The following is an 18,584-nucleotide window of genomic DNA, read 5'->3' on the forward strand; positions in this document are numbered from 1 at the left end:
TGTGGGTACCTCACCTCCTGTGTGTTCATTCCAGCTGGATGGACGTTTGCGTTGTGTCTGTTGTTTGGCTATTATGAATCACGCTGCCATAGACAGTGATATGCTAGTCTTGTCTCCACATATGCTTTCTTTCTTTGGGTAGACATGTAGGACTGGAATTGCCAGATCATATGATAATGTTATGTTTAACATTTTGAGGAACTGACCAACGTTGCCCAAGTGGCTGTATACCATTTTGTGAAAATGATTTTAAAAGCGTAAAAAACAAGTACGATGGGAAACTCTCAGATGTTATAAAGCTAACATATTATATTGCATTTACTATATTATATAAATACACAGTATATGAGTCATATCGCAAAACCAACGTAACAATTGAATGAATTTGCTAATTTACAAACATATGCAAACAGGCTTGTAAAATAGATTATGCTGCCCAGCAAAAGACCCTGGGACACATCAGGTTTTGTGGTAAAGAAAGCATCGTAAACCACTGTGGAAATAATGGATCGCTCAACCAGTTGTGCGGCTAACGTGGCCAGTTGGGAGGGAAAGTCAGATTAGGGTTTCACATTGCTCTACATACTGAAGTGTGTTTTCAATAGATGAATAAGTTAGAAATTTTTTAAAACAGCACCAAAACACAAGATGCTTTTTCTGATGGTCTATAAAATTATTTTCAGAGGGCGGAGAACTTCCAAAGAATAAATAAAATAGAACAAATAACAAAGGAAGAGAGTAATGGGTTTGCCTGTGTCACAATTTAGAACATCAAAAATATTAAGATATCAACAAATGTCATATACAAAATTATGACAGCTTAGAAAGTAGGAATAAATGTAATCTCGCTGACAGTAAAATACATTAACCTTCATACTTATTAACCTTAATAATTAAATTATTATGATAATTAAATTATTAGCCTTAATGATACAAAGACCGTGTCCAGATCCATAAGAAAAAATATTAACACCCCGTTTTGAAAAGATAGCAACATGCAAATTGCAAAGTAAGTCCACATTGAACACAATTGAACCTCTTTTGTTTTAATTAAATTAAAAATAGTATTTTTCCCCTATGAAAAAGGCGTTATCTGCTTGTAAATTTTGAGGGGAATACTCCATCCGGGTGAGGGGGCAGAGAGGAGGACATTTTCTGCATGGGGGAAAGAGAGTAAATTTATAATATGGGGACATTGCCTCAAGAATGTCCTCTCTGTTTAATTCCACACCTAAGAATGTATCCTCAAGAAATTACTAGACGGATGCCTGGGTGGCTCAGTCAGTTAAGCGTCTGACTTCCGCTCAGGTCATGATTTCATGACTTTGTGAGTTCGAGTCCCGCGTCGGGCTCTGTGCTGACAGCTCGGAGCCTGGGGCCTGCTTCGGATTCTGTGTCCCTCTCTTGCTCTGCCCCTCCCCTGCTCATGCTCTGTCTCTCTGTCTCTTTCTCTCTCTGGAGAATGAACAAACATTAATTTTTTTTTAAAGAAATATTTCATAGCTATTAAAAAGCATGCTTTCAAAGGATATTTAGTGCCAGATTAACATTCTCAAAACACATTAAATAAAACACAGTGTCCATTACCATATATAGTATGATCTCAATTTTAGAAAATAAAATTGTATTCATATTTACTCTTATTTTTCTTTGGCATCAACGATCATAAACATAGAAATACATTTTCCAGAATACAACTGTGGCCATTTCTGGGAGGAGGCATTGCAGATGATTTTTACCTTCTTTACATTTCTCTGCATTTTCCAAATTTCACCCAATAAACGCGTGTTGCCTTTGTATTAAAAAAAAAAAAAAAAAAGTTCTGGGGCAAAAGAAATGATCGCTTTTGCAAGCTTTTCCTAAGGCAAAGGTGCTTTTTATTTTCTGCAACCTTCTCGGAAAATCACAAAAGAAAACGAGCCATCTTTAAGCCCTGACAAATAAAGAAAGGTACGAAGCGTGAACATAATTAAGGTGTCACCGACGCTAAATCAAAGGCTGGCTGCAAGGGAAAGGCGTGAGGAGGCCAGAAGGCAGGGGCCAGTGTCTCCGCACGCGCGTGCTGGCACTTTGGGGGCATTTCGACTTTCTGGCTGTTCCTTTGCGGATAAGGTGGCGGAGGCCTCCTCGCTGCCCTTTCCCCTCCTCCCTGTGTGCTCCTCTCTGCCTTTACGCCCTTGCCTGTGGATGGGGCCTCCTGTCGCCTGTGTCCCGGGACGCCCTCGTCCTGCACGCGCACTTGGAAGGCACCGCACCGTGTGGCTCGCATCCCGGGCCCCGGGCGTGGGCAGCGCCGGCCGGAACCACAGCCCGCGCTGGGTTCAAAGGAGAAACACCGGTTCCCCCGCATAGATCTTCATTCGCTGGCCCGGGGGTGTGTTCCCCGCAATTAGAGCGTCAGCCGCACTTGGTGGCCGTGAGCGCCGGCTCGGCCGCTCCCCGAGGCCAGCGATATTTAATAAGTCCCAAGCACACGGCTGGAGCAGGCCCTCCAGCCTGTAAATCGTAGGAATGCCAATAGCTCACGGAGGGCGCGGGAGAGGCCCGGGCGAACCGGCTGGGCCACAGGGGGCAAGGCTGGTGCCCACCCGGGTCACCTGGCTCAGAACCCGGGACGGCGGCCCACTCCAGGCTCCGGCCCTGATGAGACTAACTGTGACTCCCTGGGGGCTGGAGGCAGAGGGACTGACCCCACTCTGTCTCCACTCTCTGAAGAGATCTGTCTGGCGGCAGAAAGCCAGGCTTGTGTCCCATGTTTCTGACGACTTTCCATCTTTGGGGGCACCATGGTTTAGCTTCCAGGGCATCTGCCAGTGACCCCACGTAGTCACTGGGGGGGACTGAGGGCTGGGAAGAGCAGCAGGAGCCCAGAAAGGTGTGGAAGGATCCCAGAATCCCCCAGCTGCGGGGCGGACCCCAGGACCCCGGGGTCCCAGTCTGCATCCCCCGTACCCCCCTTCCTGCAAAGCCCACGCCACACAGGCTCCGATTCTGAGAAGGGAAGACGCATGTGATGGGAGGGCTTCCCTGTGGCTGTAGTAACAACCGAAATACATTTTGAAAAATCAGTTTTAATAAAGCCCCAGCCCTGACCCCAGAAACGTAAGTATTTATATTATTGACTTCTGTATGGGGTAATTTGTTAGGAGGGGAAAAAAAAAAAAAAAGAAAAAGAAAGGAAAAAGTCTTCGGCTCTTGTCTTGAGACCTGAGGAAAAAAAATAAGTAACATTAGAGAAACTGGGGATCTAAACGCAGTGAGTAGAATAAAGCGAAATACCTCTGGGGTGTTCATCTGCCATGGTAGCCATTTCATATCTCATCTGTTACATGGATGTGATAGTTTTTTCCTTTTTGATAGTATCATTATGTAGACGCTACAGATTCAATTCCATTTACAAGTCAATGGTGTGAGATTTTACGACAATTCTTTTTTAGTGGGTTGATTCTGTATGATCCTTCTCAGTCAGAAAAAAAAAAAAAATTTAAAAGCCAACCTAAGTGGCTGCCTTTCAGAGCTCTCCATACAAGGGCTGGAACTCACTGGGCATTTTTTTATTGCAGGACTTGGGTTTTACGCTCATCGGGAATGCCTGGAAACCAGGTCTGGTTAGCCTCGCTCTCAGGGAGACAATAATTTGTAAATTCAAGGGCCTGGGGCCTGAGCGCACGAACATTTTGCGTGCCGTGTGGAGGAACTTTGGCTCTAGTTTTGAAACGGGAAACGCAGTGGAAACTCATGGGGAGAAAAGAGCACTTAGACGTGGGCGTGACTCCATCCAAGGCAGTGACAAAGGGTCTAAAGGGCAGGTGATTAGATTAAATTAAACTCCTCCAAAAGACAGACCAAGATGTGAACCTCCAGAATTACAAGCGAGCGAACAAACAGAACTCTAAGCTCTGCAGGATTTCAGCGATCAAAGAAGTCACATTCTTCAGGGAGGGAGGCGGTGTCACAGGTGGAATTGTACCCTGGGCTCAGGTGCCTGCGTTGAATCCTTGCCTCAAGACACCAGAATGTGAGTGCATCTGGATGGAGACAGTCGCTAAGGAGGTAATTAGGTTAAAAGGAGATCATAGGGTGGGTCCTAATCCGATAGAAGTGGGGACCTTACGGGAAGAGGAGATACGGACACAGAGGTACAGAGGGAGGACACCTTGAAGAGCGAGGGCGGAGACGGTCATCCCCACGCCTGGAGGAAGCCTTGAAGCGGGTCTGCCCCACGACCCCAGAGCCCAGGGAAGGCCCCCAGCTTCCCCGAGGGCGGGCCAGGGGTGGGTGCCATCCCAGGAGCAGCCGACACCTGCACCCCCCCGGGGCCCATTTGTGGAGTACCTGCTTGGTGCCGGGAGCACTGAGAGTGACACCATGTTCTCGTCGCCTTCAAGACCAGCCCGCTCTGATGAAAGGCAGGCTAGCAAATACGCTGTGAACCCGAGAGACGAGATCAGAGATGAGGGCAGGAGAGAAGGCTGAGGCTCCCAGGAAGGGTGAGGAGAATCCCACCTCAAACAGGAGCAGGTGCCCAGAGAAGGCTGCCGGGGTCTCCAGGAAAGGGCAGGGGCAGCCCAGCACCTGGGCAGGAGGGACGGATCTCGCAGAAAAGAAAGCTCCTGGGAAGGGCAGGTGAGCAGAAGGCAGAAGGGAGAAGCCCAGGATAGCCCCTGCACGCGAGGGATGGGGGGTTGGTGAAGCTTCCAGATCCGAGGACGCTGGATTCCAGGCAGAAGGCCCCAGAAATCACAGAATTTAAAGTTCTCACAACGGCAGGTTTGTGCTACGGGTTCATTTCTCTTCGTTGACAATGTTGGCCCCAAGTGTATTTTTATGACTTTTAGGTGTATTTTAGATGGAAAGAAAATTAAATCAAATGAATTCGTTCATTGTTTTACCCTTGTAGAAAAATTTAATAATTTCCACTAAACTGGAATTTAAAACAGATTTTTTTTTTCTTAAACAGGACTTGGAGTTTTGGTAGAACGTTGGCATTTTTCCCTAATAAAAAATTATAATATTGTTACTTGCACCACAAGGTATTTCTTTAAGGAAGGAAGTGAGTATGTTATAGAGTGACATAGTTATGTGTTTCCATGACTAACAAATTGTGTTACTGTTTTCCAACTCGGTGGTTGTAGCTTTCCATGCTATTTCTAGCCATTTAGCTATTTTATTTCCCTTTCTATGGGCCTTTCATCTTTTGGGGGTGGAAATTTGACTAACGTGCAGCCAGAATGTCCAGACTGGAGGCATTTTGGTAGAGGTAGAAATCCAAACTGATAAACTGTCTTAAAAGGTCCTGTGTTTGGGCTCGGAATGTGATCCTTAAAAGCATCATTCATTACAGGAACATCGTTATGTTTTCGCTTCTTCACTGACATTTTAAACTTGATACGTTTAGTTTCTTTCATGCATGTTTCACACCCACCCTGGGTCCCTCCAGCTCCCACTGAAGGGCCGGACTCGGCGTCTGCACTTCCAGGAGCCGTGGGGGCTCTGTGAGGCTGCACCCCACTTCGCCTGGGATCAGAGGGGCCCCTGCCCAGCCTCTGTGAGGAGCCCAGGAGCAGCTGGAAGGACCCAGGAGCAGGAGGAGGCCTGGTAGAATTTCCAAGGGACTCCGTTTCCAAACCCTATTCTATCTCTGTAGACCTCACGCCTCTTCCTGTTTATGAACTGCCAAAGTTATCACCTTAGATGACCTTGAAAGAAGGAATGAGCCTCCGGAAGGCTCCCGTTCAGTCCTTCTTCTCTGCCATAACGCTTGCCCTGGTTGTAAGTCACACCCACCTTCCCCTCTTAAATTCTCTGTTGCTGATCTCATGAAGGTAGGAGATTGTCATGATGGGTGGGTGTACTGGGTTGAAGAGGGTCCCCCTACATTCCTGTCCACCTTTGACCTCCCACTGTCACCTGATTTAGAGATAGGGTCCTTGCAGATGTAGTGAGTTGGGCTGAAGTCATACTGGAGTGGGGTGGGCCCTAATCCCATGACTGGTGTCCTTCTAAGAAGAGGAAAGGACACCCAGAGACAGAGGAAGAGGCTGAGGTAGGAGGGATGCAGCCATAGCCGATCTTCGGGGACCATCAGAGCCTTTGGAGCACGTGTGGCCTTGTTGATGCCCCGATTTCAGACTTCTGGCCTCCAGACGGTGAGAGAACACATTTCTCTTACGTGATGGCTTGTCCTGGAAGCCGTGGGAAAGTCCCAAGTGGCACTGTGTGTTTTCTGTCCTTTCTTGCAGGAGGGCTGAGGGCTCCCATACCCAACACTGACCCCCTCCCCGGGGCGATGTGTGTACTGACACCCCGCCTCCTGTTGTGAGGCCAGTCCCGCTCCTCTCTGTGACCCCACCCCCCACAGTCTCCCCACTGGTGGATAACTGACCTTGATCTGAGAGTTGAGTTCTATAAGACCAGGCAGTGTCCGATTAGGCAGAAACCGGCCTCACAAGAATGGGACAGATGCCTCAGTTCGTCACCTCTAAAATGCAGAACTAATATTGAGATCACAGGGCTGTCCCTCCCCCACCTCCTTCGCCATATAACAGCAGGTATGCGCCTTTCCCCTTCTAGTGTGTTTCTTAGAGGCAAGAAAATGCCTGGGTTCAAAGCTCGGTTCTGCTGTGTATAGGTATTTTCTTTCGTGCGCATTAACTTAGCTTCTGTGCTTCCATACATACAGCTGTGAAAGGAAGCTCAAAAATAGAGAAGTGACTTCCTAGTGTTGTTGTTGATCTGAAATGAAGACACGTGAAAGGCTCAGAAGGATGTTTGGGGGGTAATAAATGCTCAATAAACATTAGATTTTATCCTAGAAAACCCCAAGACTGTTCACTCGACGGCCTTTTGACCAACGGCCTGTGCAGAACCCAAATGGGGCACCGGTTGTATTCTGGATCGACCTCTGGCCAGCCAAGCTAGAAGGTGGTTACCTCCGTGTTAATGAAGCCAAATCACGCCTGCTGGTGGCACCTAGAGATCTTCTCGTGGAGCTGGAAGAGCATCTGGCAACACTGGATAATGAGCTCCCGCCAGTTGGAGGGTCCCCATGCTGCACGTTAGACATGACTCACTTTCCTGCTATGACCCCCACTTTTAGCTCCTTCTCCTGGCCAATCAGGAGCCGAAATGCTCTTGCTCTCTCCAACCAGGTCCAAGAGGGATGAACTGGGTCCATTTGGAATGAACTGGTGTGCGTGGCCAATGGACAAGTTCCCAGATTTAATCATGCAACAGTCTGGCTACAAGGAAAACCGGTCCCGGTTCCAGGCTCCCATCCCTGAGGATCCTGGCCTCAGGACAGCATCACAGGCACTGGCCTGGCCAACAATCCCCACGGGGGTGGCCGAGCCATCAGGGGAGGGCTCCGGTTTTCCCCCACGTAGCTCAAGGAGCCCCCTGGGGGAGCCCCCCTCTGCTGCTCCAGAAAGCAGATCAGCTGTTTTATGAAGCTTCCTCTCCCTGATGGCCTTGGTCTCATGCTTCTAACCAGTGACCTGGTTAGAAGGGACTCTGGCTGGCATGGCTCAGCAAGGCTTGCCACCTCACCCCCTTCGAGGGCAAATCTCCAGTGGAAGCTGCTGGGCTGGAGGACCCTCATGGGGAGGGGGCTTGGGAGCAGCTGGCCTGATGGAGGGTTGGCCCTGGGGTTCCATCCTGCAGTTAGCCGGGCGACCTCAGGGATGTGTGGGGAATCTGGGGGCTCAAGAACAACCCACCTGTCTGGCCAAAGGCAGGGACTGTGAATCTGGCAGCAGCAACAGCAAAATGCCTACAACAAAAAAATATCAGTTTTAGGAAAGATAGATGGAGGTTGAGTCCAAACCCGAGAAAATCACTCAAGCTCTCTAAGCCTTGATTTCCTTATCCATGAAGTTGGGGGTAATGACACCTTCTAAAGGGACTGCCGGAAAACAGCTTGATGGGACGTCCAGCACAGAGTCAGTATGGAGGCTCCAGGGCAGGGCCTCCCCAGTGGGTCCTGACTCTGTCCTGAGAACACCCGGTGCTTAATTACGTCTTTAAACCTCAATGACATCATCTGTAGTAGCACTTGCCCTTTAAGCGGCTTTCCCAATTACTACTATTTTTAATTTTGTTTTATCATGGTCAGAACACTTAACATGAGACCCAGATTGACAATAAATATCACGTGTTAAGTACGGTATCATTAACTAGAGATGCAATGTTATAGAGTTCGCTGGAACTTTTCCTCTTACGTGCCTTGAACTTTATACCCATTCATTAACAACCCTTCATTTCCCTTAGATTTTTCACGTAAGTGGAATCATGAAGTTCTTGTCCTTCTGTGACTGCCTTATTTCGTTATCACAAGGCCCTCAAGATTCATCCATGGGGTCACATATTGGAGAATGTGTTTTCAGGCTGAATAATATTCCAAGGCGTGTATATGCCCCGTGTTCACTCATTGATCCTTCAGTGGACTTCTAGGTTGTTTCTATGTCTTGGCTATTGTGAATAGCACCACAGTGACGTGGGCTGCTGGTCTCTCTTCAAGATCCTGATTGCAATTCTTGTGGGGGAATACCTAGAAGTGGATTCCTAGATCATATGGTAGTTTTCATTTTTATTTGGGGAATTTGCAAAGATTGATGAGCTGTTTAAGGTGGGAGGCAACATCCCAGGGACTTGCTCAGTTAACAAAAGGTGGTACTCAGTTCCCTTCCTGGTCTGTGTTGCCAGTAACGGGCAGACGCTACACTCTTCCTGTCTGCCAAACTGGGGGTCAAACAACAGTATAAGTGCTGCATGCCAAGTGCCAAATAGATGACAGATAAGATGTCGCACAAAGGCCTGTGGGAGGGAGGAGTTACTCCGTGCGGGAGATTTATGTGGGACAAGACCTGGCCTAGAAATAAAGGTCTTCAAAGACAAATAAAAATGCTTCTTGAGTAGTCCCCATGGTCACGGATGGTACATTTCTTTCCTGACATCAGTCCAGTCCGGATAACCAATCTCTTTATGATCTATTGCAATACCTACATGTTTATTTTGGAAACATATAATCAAGCAAAAAGTTTGGAAATACAATTCAATTGGCCCCATATCTCAACTGTGAATAGAAATCACACAAGAGTAGCCTAATTGTTTTTCTTGGCCTGAACGGCTGGTGGCAGGTCTTTTGACTAAACGTCACGGTCCTGCCATGACTAATATCTATAAGTTCGATATGATACACAAAGAGGGTATGGAAACTAAGTTTTAGAGTAGCACATTTATCATCCACAGGTAGGTACTGGTGTGGATCTGGCTCTACGACTTTGATGGGAAGCTATTTCAAATTTGTTATTGGAGTGATGAAGTTTCAAACTCCCACTGGATATGTAACAGTCTGAACACATAATTTCTTTGTAATTCTTTGGGTTTCCAACACTATTGTTATCATGAACAGGTCCACAACTTTTTCCGGATCGTTCCTCCAGTAGCATTATCACTGTAGCGAGGGAGTTTCTGCTCAGACGAACGTTTGGAAGCAGGAAAGGCACAGGAGTCATGGACTTCGAAGATATGAGCTCTGCCCTGCCACTTACATTTCAGGAAACTTACTCAACCATTTGCCTTCATTTGTTAATCTCTAAAAAGACATCAGTGATATATACATTGAGTGATATATACCTGAGGGGGATATGGTGAAAACCAGACTAGATAGCATATGCCAGTAGGTTTTAAAAAATATATTTTTAAGTCTATATATATATATATAATATATATATATATAATATATATATACGGCATACTAGTATATACTAATATATACTAATATATATATATATATATATATATATATATATATATATATATATTACATTATTTAGAGTAGTTTCAGGGTCACAGCAAAACTGGAGGGACATAGGCACAGCTCCTTCATTGTCGATGTCCCCCACCAGAGTGGTACATTTGTTGCAACCAATGAATCTATGGTGAAAGGTACACCCAAATCACCCAAAGTCCATGACTTACATTATGCCACACTCTTGATGTTGTATGTTCTATGGGTTTGGACAACTGTATAAGGTCACGTAGCCACTATGGTAGTATCATACAGAGTATTTTCGGTCTTGTTGAGATTTTTTTTAAACTAGGAAATATGATTCCAAAGCAAGGTGCGTTGGGGCTGTGCATATATTAACATATACATAGATATATTAATCTAATGCATTTGGTCAGATTACTCCATTCGAGAAAGTCATCTGAAGTACTTTTGGGCTTCATGAACCAATCTGGTCCAATTGGAAGATTGATTCATTTGAGATGGTCCGTGTGGTAGACCATGTGTCTGGTCTCAGCTAGGCTGAGTGTGCAATTAAGAGCGGCTTTACTCTTGGCGATCTGTGGCCCATCATCCCCACCACTACATTCCACTGAGCTGCCCACCCACGTACCATCTATTTTCTTGAATTTCTCTTCAACGACAGCCTGCAGTTCTATATCGCTTCAGATTCTGTGTCTCCTTCTTTCTCTGCCCCTCCCCTACTCGTGCTCTGTCTCTGTCTCTCAAAAATATATCTAAAAATATATATATAAAAATGTAAAAAAATAATAAAATAAAAATGTATTAATTTATAGAATAAACATCAACGAAATCTCGCACTTAGGGGAATCTCCAGGCTGTGGAGCCCTATTCATGCATCTATGCATCTCTCGTACTAGAGTAGTTTCAGCGCGTACAAGCGTGAGACTGACCCATTTAGTCACGTCTTTGCCGGGCTGAAGCTTTCCCTCATGCTGCCTTCAAATCATGAGATGTCCAAGTTCCAAACATCAGTTCTGGGACTCAATAATGTCCAGCACTTAGGACAATAGGTTGTCCCCTTGGGAGGGTGCCCTGCAGGGCTGTGCCAGGCAGTGTCCAGAGCCCAGAGCGTCCAACGGATCCATTTCTCAATGAGCCCATGGCTGACTGTATGGACAACGAGGGCTGCTTTTGGAAGGCAGCCTCGCAGCTGCTGGGTGGTAAGTCAGCTTCTTCCAGCCTCCAGTGCTCCTGGTGGACGTCCTTTCCCTAGTTGTCGGAGGCCTTGCTCCTTCCCTCAATGCAGTATGGTCCCCTCTTCCAGAAGATGTTGCGTCTGGACTCTGGGGACAGTGGAACCCTCTCTTGCGGGCTTGTGTCTTAACCTTCTGGTTCTGCAGTGTTGTCTCTCTGTCTCTTTCTCTTCCTGTTCGGTGCTCCTGGGACGGAGGAGCAGGGGGACTGTCTTTGGGATGCAGTCACAGGAATGCAGTGAGTGGGGGAATATTAGTACCCAGAACCCGTCCACCAAGATTGATGATGTTTGAGAAGAACCCCTTTCTCAGTGTTTTATTGGTGTCTATGTTCATGTTTGGGGGGGTAATGTTTTAAGATATTATAAAATTGTTCATATTATTATAAATTATTATCTATTTCAAGCAACACTTGTTCACTAGCCTCCCTATGGGAAGACCCAAGTTAGGCTTCTCTGGGAGCATAAAGGTGGAACCAGTGCTGTCCCTTCCTCTAGCCCCCCCCCCTCCCCGCTCTGGCAAGGGCACACAGAGCACACATGACCATGAGCAGGTGAGGCGGGGACCCAATGCCAAGAAAGTCGAGGTCTGGGCAGAGATGCCCAGGAACCGGGCATGCTGGGAGACTCTTCAAATTGGAAGTGCTTTGAGATGGGGCCCAAGGATTGAGGAGGGTTTCTCTGAAAACTGTCCACCCTCTAATTTCTACTTTTCATGAAAGACATGCAGTGTCTGTGCCGACATGCACAAATCCTGGTTTCCGCGAATCACCTCCTTCCCTCCTGTCCCTCACTCCCATGTCCGTTCCTCACATTCATGATGCACATTTGCCTCTAAAGTGAGATGTTTCTAGAAGCGTAGCCTGGCCTGTCCATAGCAGTCAGACTGACGGATTTCCTGTTTTTATGTGGGATTGGGCGACCGTCAGCCCGTCTGGCGTGCGGTCATCGGGTGGTCCCTGGGAACACGAGCATTTTGGTGGTAGAGGCCTTGCCCCTTTGAGGGGCACCACTCACGCTATGTTTTTCCCACATACACCAACTTCTTCCTTCTCCTTGCTCCTCAAATCAGCTTTGATCGATCAAATCCAATCAGATCCAATCAAATCGGTTTTGGAGAATATTTCAGGCTACATAGCGGTGAGTCTCCTTGAGGTTGCATTTATGGCCAGCGTCTCTGTAGAGCTGTCTGGGTTCTCCGGAGAAGCAGGACCAGCAGGACATACGTACATAGGGGTGAGGAGTTTTTTTTACAGGAATAGGCTCGTGCAGAGGTGGAGAGGTCCCCAAATGCACCATTTGCCAGGTGGAGAACCTGGAAAGTTGGTGGTGTGGTGCAGGCTGTGTCCGAGGGCTGGAGAAGCGGGAGCACAGATGTCCAGGGCAGAAGATGGGTGCTCCAGCTCAGGTGGAAAAAGAACCCACCCTTCCTCCACCATTTTGTTCTATAATTTAGGCCCTAAGTGGATTGGAAGTTGCCCACGTGCCTTGGTGAGGGCGACCTTCTCTACTCTGTCTTCTGATTGGGATGCTAACCCCTTCCAGAAACACCCTCCCAGGCACACCCAAAAAGAATGATGTGCCAGTGGGCAGTCCTTAGCCCAGTCAGGTTGATACCTACAGTTAACCATCACACTCTGAGACCACAGTTATGATCTCAGTGTCCTGCACACATCGGATGGAGCAGGACTAGGCAGCGTGGAAACCACACTCCGCGTGTTTTAGCTCATGCCAGTGGATGCCCTGCGTGTATCCCCCAACTGGCCAATCTGCAGCCTGGAAGGGAAGTTCTGGGAGAGGAAAGAAATCTCCTTCTCAGGACTCACTTCCTACAGGACGCGATGAACCAGGAGAGGAAAATGTAATACCTGAAACAGGTCTCACGATCCGATCATGAGAGCAGAAAGATCTCTTCGTTGTGTGAACCTGGTAAGCCTCACTGATTTGGTGCTACGGCTGTGATCTGTAAGTCAATCAACATGTAAGAGTGCTGGTCTGGCTGTGGGCTTGCCACTGGGTGAGGGAGTGAGGGCCGCCGGCTATGAGAGTATCTGTGCCAGGAACTTTCCTGGCCCGTTTCCCTCGTGACGTTTGCTTTCTGCCTTCGCTTCTCAGCACTTTCCTACCCGTTTGGTAATTAATGAAAAAATTACTTCCTGAACCACTTCTAATTTTCCACCTCTACGATGTACAGACCATAAAAATTCCAACCCTTCGCTGCTTCAGATGGCAAAACCGTAGTAAATTCTAAGCAACAACAACAACCCTCCCCCCCACACCCCCAAAACCAAAAAGGAGTGGACAGACATCCTGCATTTACTTTCTTGAAATTCTGCTACGTTTTTTAAAGTAACCTCTGCCCAAGGGGGGCTCGAACTCACGACACTAAGGTCAAGAGTCCGATGTTCTACTGACTGAGCCAGCCAGGCGCGCCTGCTCTTTTCAAATTCGGGAGACTGTCATTTACCAGTGGCTTGAAAATACACCTTTGTCTGCTGTAGTCCTGGAACATTTCAGATCTATGCCAGTTTTAACCTTTAATGACCACAGAACAGAAAGCCATTTTGTGCACACACTTCACTCCCCATGTGCAGAATTTTCTATGCACATAAGAGTTACTGGTGTGCAATTTTTTTTTTTTTTAACACAATTACAGGCTGCTCCTCTGAGACAAGCATTTTATGTCCTTGGGGTTGACCTGCACTAGAAAGATACACATTAAAAAAAAAACAAGGGATAAATATAGATGGGAATTCTACATTTTCATGCTAAGGCTCTCTTGGAGTGAGATTCAGGGTGCTATGGAAGTTATAATAATATAAAGCTTCCTCCCTAACCCTGTGACAACTTATCTCTAAAATCAGGACGACATTAATTTTGATCAGGCCTTTGAGAACTTTAGGGTACAATTCACAGTCCGGTGACATCTGTCGCTGAGATAGGAAAACAATGCAGATTCTTTTGACACACTGAGAATCACAGCCTTTTCTTTTGTCAGTTACCAGAGACAGGAGACAGAGAAAGGAAATTATAACATCCAAGAAAAATGAACGCTTTGGGTCTGGCCGCGCGAAAGATTCTGGACAACATGTGAAATTTCTGGGTTGCCCTCAGCAGCAGAATTCCTGAAGGAACCGGTGCCAGGGGCTCCTTCCGGGGCCGTCACAGGGCCAGTGAGTAAGAATAATCCTCTTACAAAATTCCGAAGCGTAAAATTCAGCTGAGGTTACTGCGGCTATTAAGGAATGAAGTATGGCCTTTCTGCCTGCTGGGGGGTGGGGGTGGGGGGTTGCGGGGGAAGGGGCGAGGATGCACTTTGCGCCGTCACCCCGGGGATGCCGCGCGGGCCGGGGGTGGGGTGCGGGCCCCCCCCCCCCCCCGCCAGGACCACCCCGGTGGGGGTCAGGCGCGCGCCCCCGCGCGTCCCGGCCGCCGCGCCCCCGGGGTCCCCTCCTGCCCCCGCTCCCCGGTTCACGCCCGTGTGCGGCATGTGGACGCGGACGGGGAGAGCGGCGAGAGGAGGATTTGGCTGGCGCTCAGAGCAGCAGGAGCAGCCGCAGATGCTGCTATTTACAGTATTTTCACAATTCCGCAGAACAAAGAGCAGGAGGCTGCCAGCAACTCTGGGGAACTCGGCGATTGCCCTGCTCGCAGGCTCAGCCAATCCGGGGGCTGCGGCAGCCGGTCGGCTTGGCGGGCGCGGAGCATCTCCCGGCTGATGGACCGCTCTGCCCGCAGCCCTTGCGTCAAGCCCGAGGAGGAAGGACATCAGGACTGCACTTGTCACCGGCGCTCCCACGTCTTCTTCGGGGGGACAGCGCCGAAAGCCCCACCCCCAGCCTGAATGCGGCAGCGGGGACAGATGGATGGCTTCAGCCCTCACCCCTGCATTTGAATTGTAGATGCGCCCAGCAGGGTCTCCCCTGGGTCACGGGCAAAGCGCCCCCTTGTCCGGGCTGCATATTGCTCCTTGTGAAACTCAAGATGCTGTCTAGAGACCAAAGTTATTTACTGGGGGGACCAGATTACCACAAATTAATTCCTGGACGGGATCCAGCAGGGCCCCTGTGCGGGAGACCGGGGAGGAGGGACGCGGGCATCAGTTACTCGGCGTCAGCGGCGCTCCTGGGAGGACACGCGCTATATTTAGCCAAACTCTGCGCATCCTGGGAGACTGGTATATCACCGCAGAGCCCACAAGGTGCCGGGGCTGGTTGAGAAGCACTCACCATGGTGGAACCATGTCAGCTAGACTGGAGAGATGAATAGCCCTCTGGGGGATTTCATTGGGTCCTACTCACCAGTCACATCGCCAGGCAGAATCCGTTTGCTTCCCTGGGAGGAGATCTGTTGAAAAGCATTACAATAAAAGTTATTTAACTCACATAGTCTTTAATCTTCCAGGAAAATATTGTGCCCATGCCAGCCGTGAATCATATTGTATTGTTATGCCTTTTTATAGTCTGATAATCTGTATTGTGTGTTTATAACCCTTGTATGCTGTATTTTATGGGGGGAAAAATCCCCGCGACCAGCAATCCACAACGCGTGGATTTACCACCCTAACTACTTGCGTTGACGGAGAGCGGTGGAACAAAGATTCCAGGTCAGAGAGAGGAAAGTTATCTCTACATCAGGCTTGCTTACCTCCTGGCAGCTGTGACGCCCTCCCCGACTCCTCCTTACTCGGACACCACTCTTACCCCCCGAAGACGGTGTTTTCCCAAGTCTCAGCCGTTGGCGGAGGGCGCTGAACTGGTTATAAATCAGTCTTTGACCACAAACCCAAGGAAGCTTGCCCTTGAATTTCATCTTCTGGACAGGGACAATCTTATTTATTTGGGGGTTGTGCTGTAGATGCTCGTGTAGAAGCCATGTCGGAGATGTGCAAGGTCCATTTCTCCCCAAATCTTGATGGCCGGCTTCCCAGGCTCATCCTCCGGTGCCTAAGTTGCTCTGACACGAGGGCGGAGTTCAACCTCTCCATCTGCCAATGTTTCTGGGTGAAACTGACTGACACAGCCCTGATTCTTGTCTCCTTTCACTGTGGCTTGGCAATGGGGTAGAGACTGCTGTCCCTACATCCCTGCATGTCTAACCCTGAGAAAGGGACCCCACTGAACCACAGTGCTCTCTAAGGATTGGCCCAGAGATGGCAGGTCAAGAGGGAGCCTGGGTGTCCTGCTTGTGCAAACCAGGGCGTGATTCAGACGGGGAACCCTCCCGCCTAGTGGCATTAGATGTCTTCTGGGACCCTTGGTGCTAAACAGACTCTTATACCCCTCCTCCCCACCGTCCCACAGTGACTGGAAGGAGTCTGGTGTCCTGTGCCCCGTGTCTGGTACATTTGGGTGATGTGACGCTCACTTGTTGTGATTCCTGTTCCCAGGAGGCCTCATGAAGCATCCTCTTGAAGAACATGGGTTGATCTGTCCTCTCAGAGCCTCGTTGGCCAGTTCCCCCACAGAAACTGAAGCCTGGCTAGGGTTTGGCCGGCTAACCTGCCTCCTATAATATCTTTTCTTTAAGCTTGCCCCCCCCCCGCCCCCCGTGGATGCGCTGATGTTATAACAGTAGTTTCCACATCCAGCCCGCTGTCAAAAGCCCACAGACTGTATATCTGGCATACGGAGGCCAGTTTGGATTCGTCACTTTCTCCTGGGCTTGTGCCCTCACTGCTCCTGGTGTGGTCTCAGCTCGTGCGTCCATCTCTGGAACATAGTCCCAGCATAAAGCTGCTAAATGTAATCCCCAGCCCTTCCAACCCCCCACCCCCCACCCCTCTTGGGCATCTGGGATTTGCCCACCTGCTTCTTTACTCACGACCACCCAGTTGCCCTTGTCAGTGTCCACCCGCGTCTTTCACTGTGCGTGAACCTCACAGGGAAAGACCCACCAGCATCGCCGGGCCGTCTCAGTGTCCTAAGGGCTGCACGCGGGCGTACCCATGGCCTTTCCCGCCCGAGGGGGGACACACTTCCGCATCTCATTTGGTCGAGCCACTGCGGTGCGGCAGGGACTGCGAATGCTCAGGGAGTAACAGGACTCGGGAGGCATAGTTCTGTCCTGCAAGAACACGCGGTCTGTCTGCCAGGGCAGGCCCCTGGGTGCAGCATCATGCGCTGTGTCCTCAAGGCGGCTAATTCTGGGGGCATTTGCTGCTTCGCACAGGAGGCTTTCACTGCAAGCAACAGCATGTGGACTACAGCGACCGAAGGCAAGGGTGCGGCCGTGCCTCACTCTGTGCCAGCACGTGTGTGCGCGTGCGCGTGCGGGGTGGTCAAGAACGTGGGCGTGTGCAAGCGTGAGGGTGTGCAGAGGTGTGGGTCAGTGTGCGTGCCGGAGAGTGTGAGTGTAAAAGGGTGGGCTTGAGGTAACAAACGGGGACCTAGGGGTGATGCCTTGGCAGGTGAGGGCTTCCTTGGGTTTGCAGCCGCGCCTGCACTTACAAAAGGAAGCAGAGACTTCCGCGCGGAATTTCCGGTTCGCGGCCACCAGGTAGCAAGACCGGGGAGGAATCCACGCGCCTTCTCAAGGCCGAGTGCACATGATTTGGGAACTGTCTTTCATTTTACTGCCTTTGGCCGGCTCCGAAATGGAGTTGGGGGGCACAGATAAAGTGCAGGAGAGCAGGAAATTGTTATGCTCTTGTAGTCGTTAGGTTTGGGTTAAAATACAGATTCCTCTCCCCTCACCCACCTCCCTCCTTCTTCCACGGAATTCTACTTATTCTACTCACCTTTGCCTTGGTGCTCCCTCTGCCTGGGCGTCCTCCCCAGACACGGTCCTCCAGGCCTGTGCCCAGTTTCCAGCTTCCCACGCGATGGACCCTGACCTCCCTGTCTCAGACTGCCACCGGCATCTCCCTGGGTCTGACCACAGTCACCTAATGTATCCCGTGATTCATTTGTTTACTAGGTGTATTCCTTATAGTCTGTCTTCCCAGCTGGAATTGAAGCTCCAGGAGGGCAGGGTTCCATGTCTACAACAGCGCCCAGTGTCTGGTGGGCACGCACACAATGAATATTAGTTTAAAGTGGCTAGAAGAAGCACATGGCTTGACTTTTCTCAAAAATTGAGATCCGCATGACAAAGCAAAAACAGGCTTATCTTAGCTGTGAATCGCTGATCATTTAAAAGGGAGCAGTTCACCCAACCTTTCTGAAGTTGTGCAAGATAAAACAGATTGTATAATACGCTACCTTTGACTCTGCAACCCCACCTCTAGCATTTGGCTTGAAGGAAATAATTGCTTTAGGGCACCAAAATATTGCAAGGCTGTTTGTAATTGTGAAAAATTGCAGGGAATGGGGACTGGTCGTTAGGAGACTGGTCGTGTACATGACAGCTCAGGACACAATCCAAGGAGTTGTAATAACTAAAAAGCACTGTGCTTTGAACCAAGGTAGTGAGAAGGGAGGTGGTGAGAAGGGGTCAAATACTGTGTGTGTGTGTGTGTGTGTGTGTGTGTGTGTGTGTGTGTGTGTGTGAATGGGATTTCTTTAGAGATTGGACAAGGGATGTGAGAAAAGTGAGAAATCAAAGATGACTCCAAGATTTTTGCATAACTGGTAAGTA

Source organism: Puma concolor, chromosome D3 (assembly GCF_028749965.1).
Source record: "Puma concolor isolate L17-30 chromosome D3, mPumCon1.1.hap2, whole genome shotgun sequence".
Classification (NCBI taxonomy): Eukaryota; Metazoa; Chordata; class Mammalia; order Carnivora; family Felidae; genus Puma; species Puma concolor.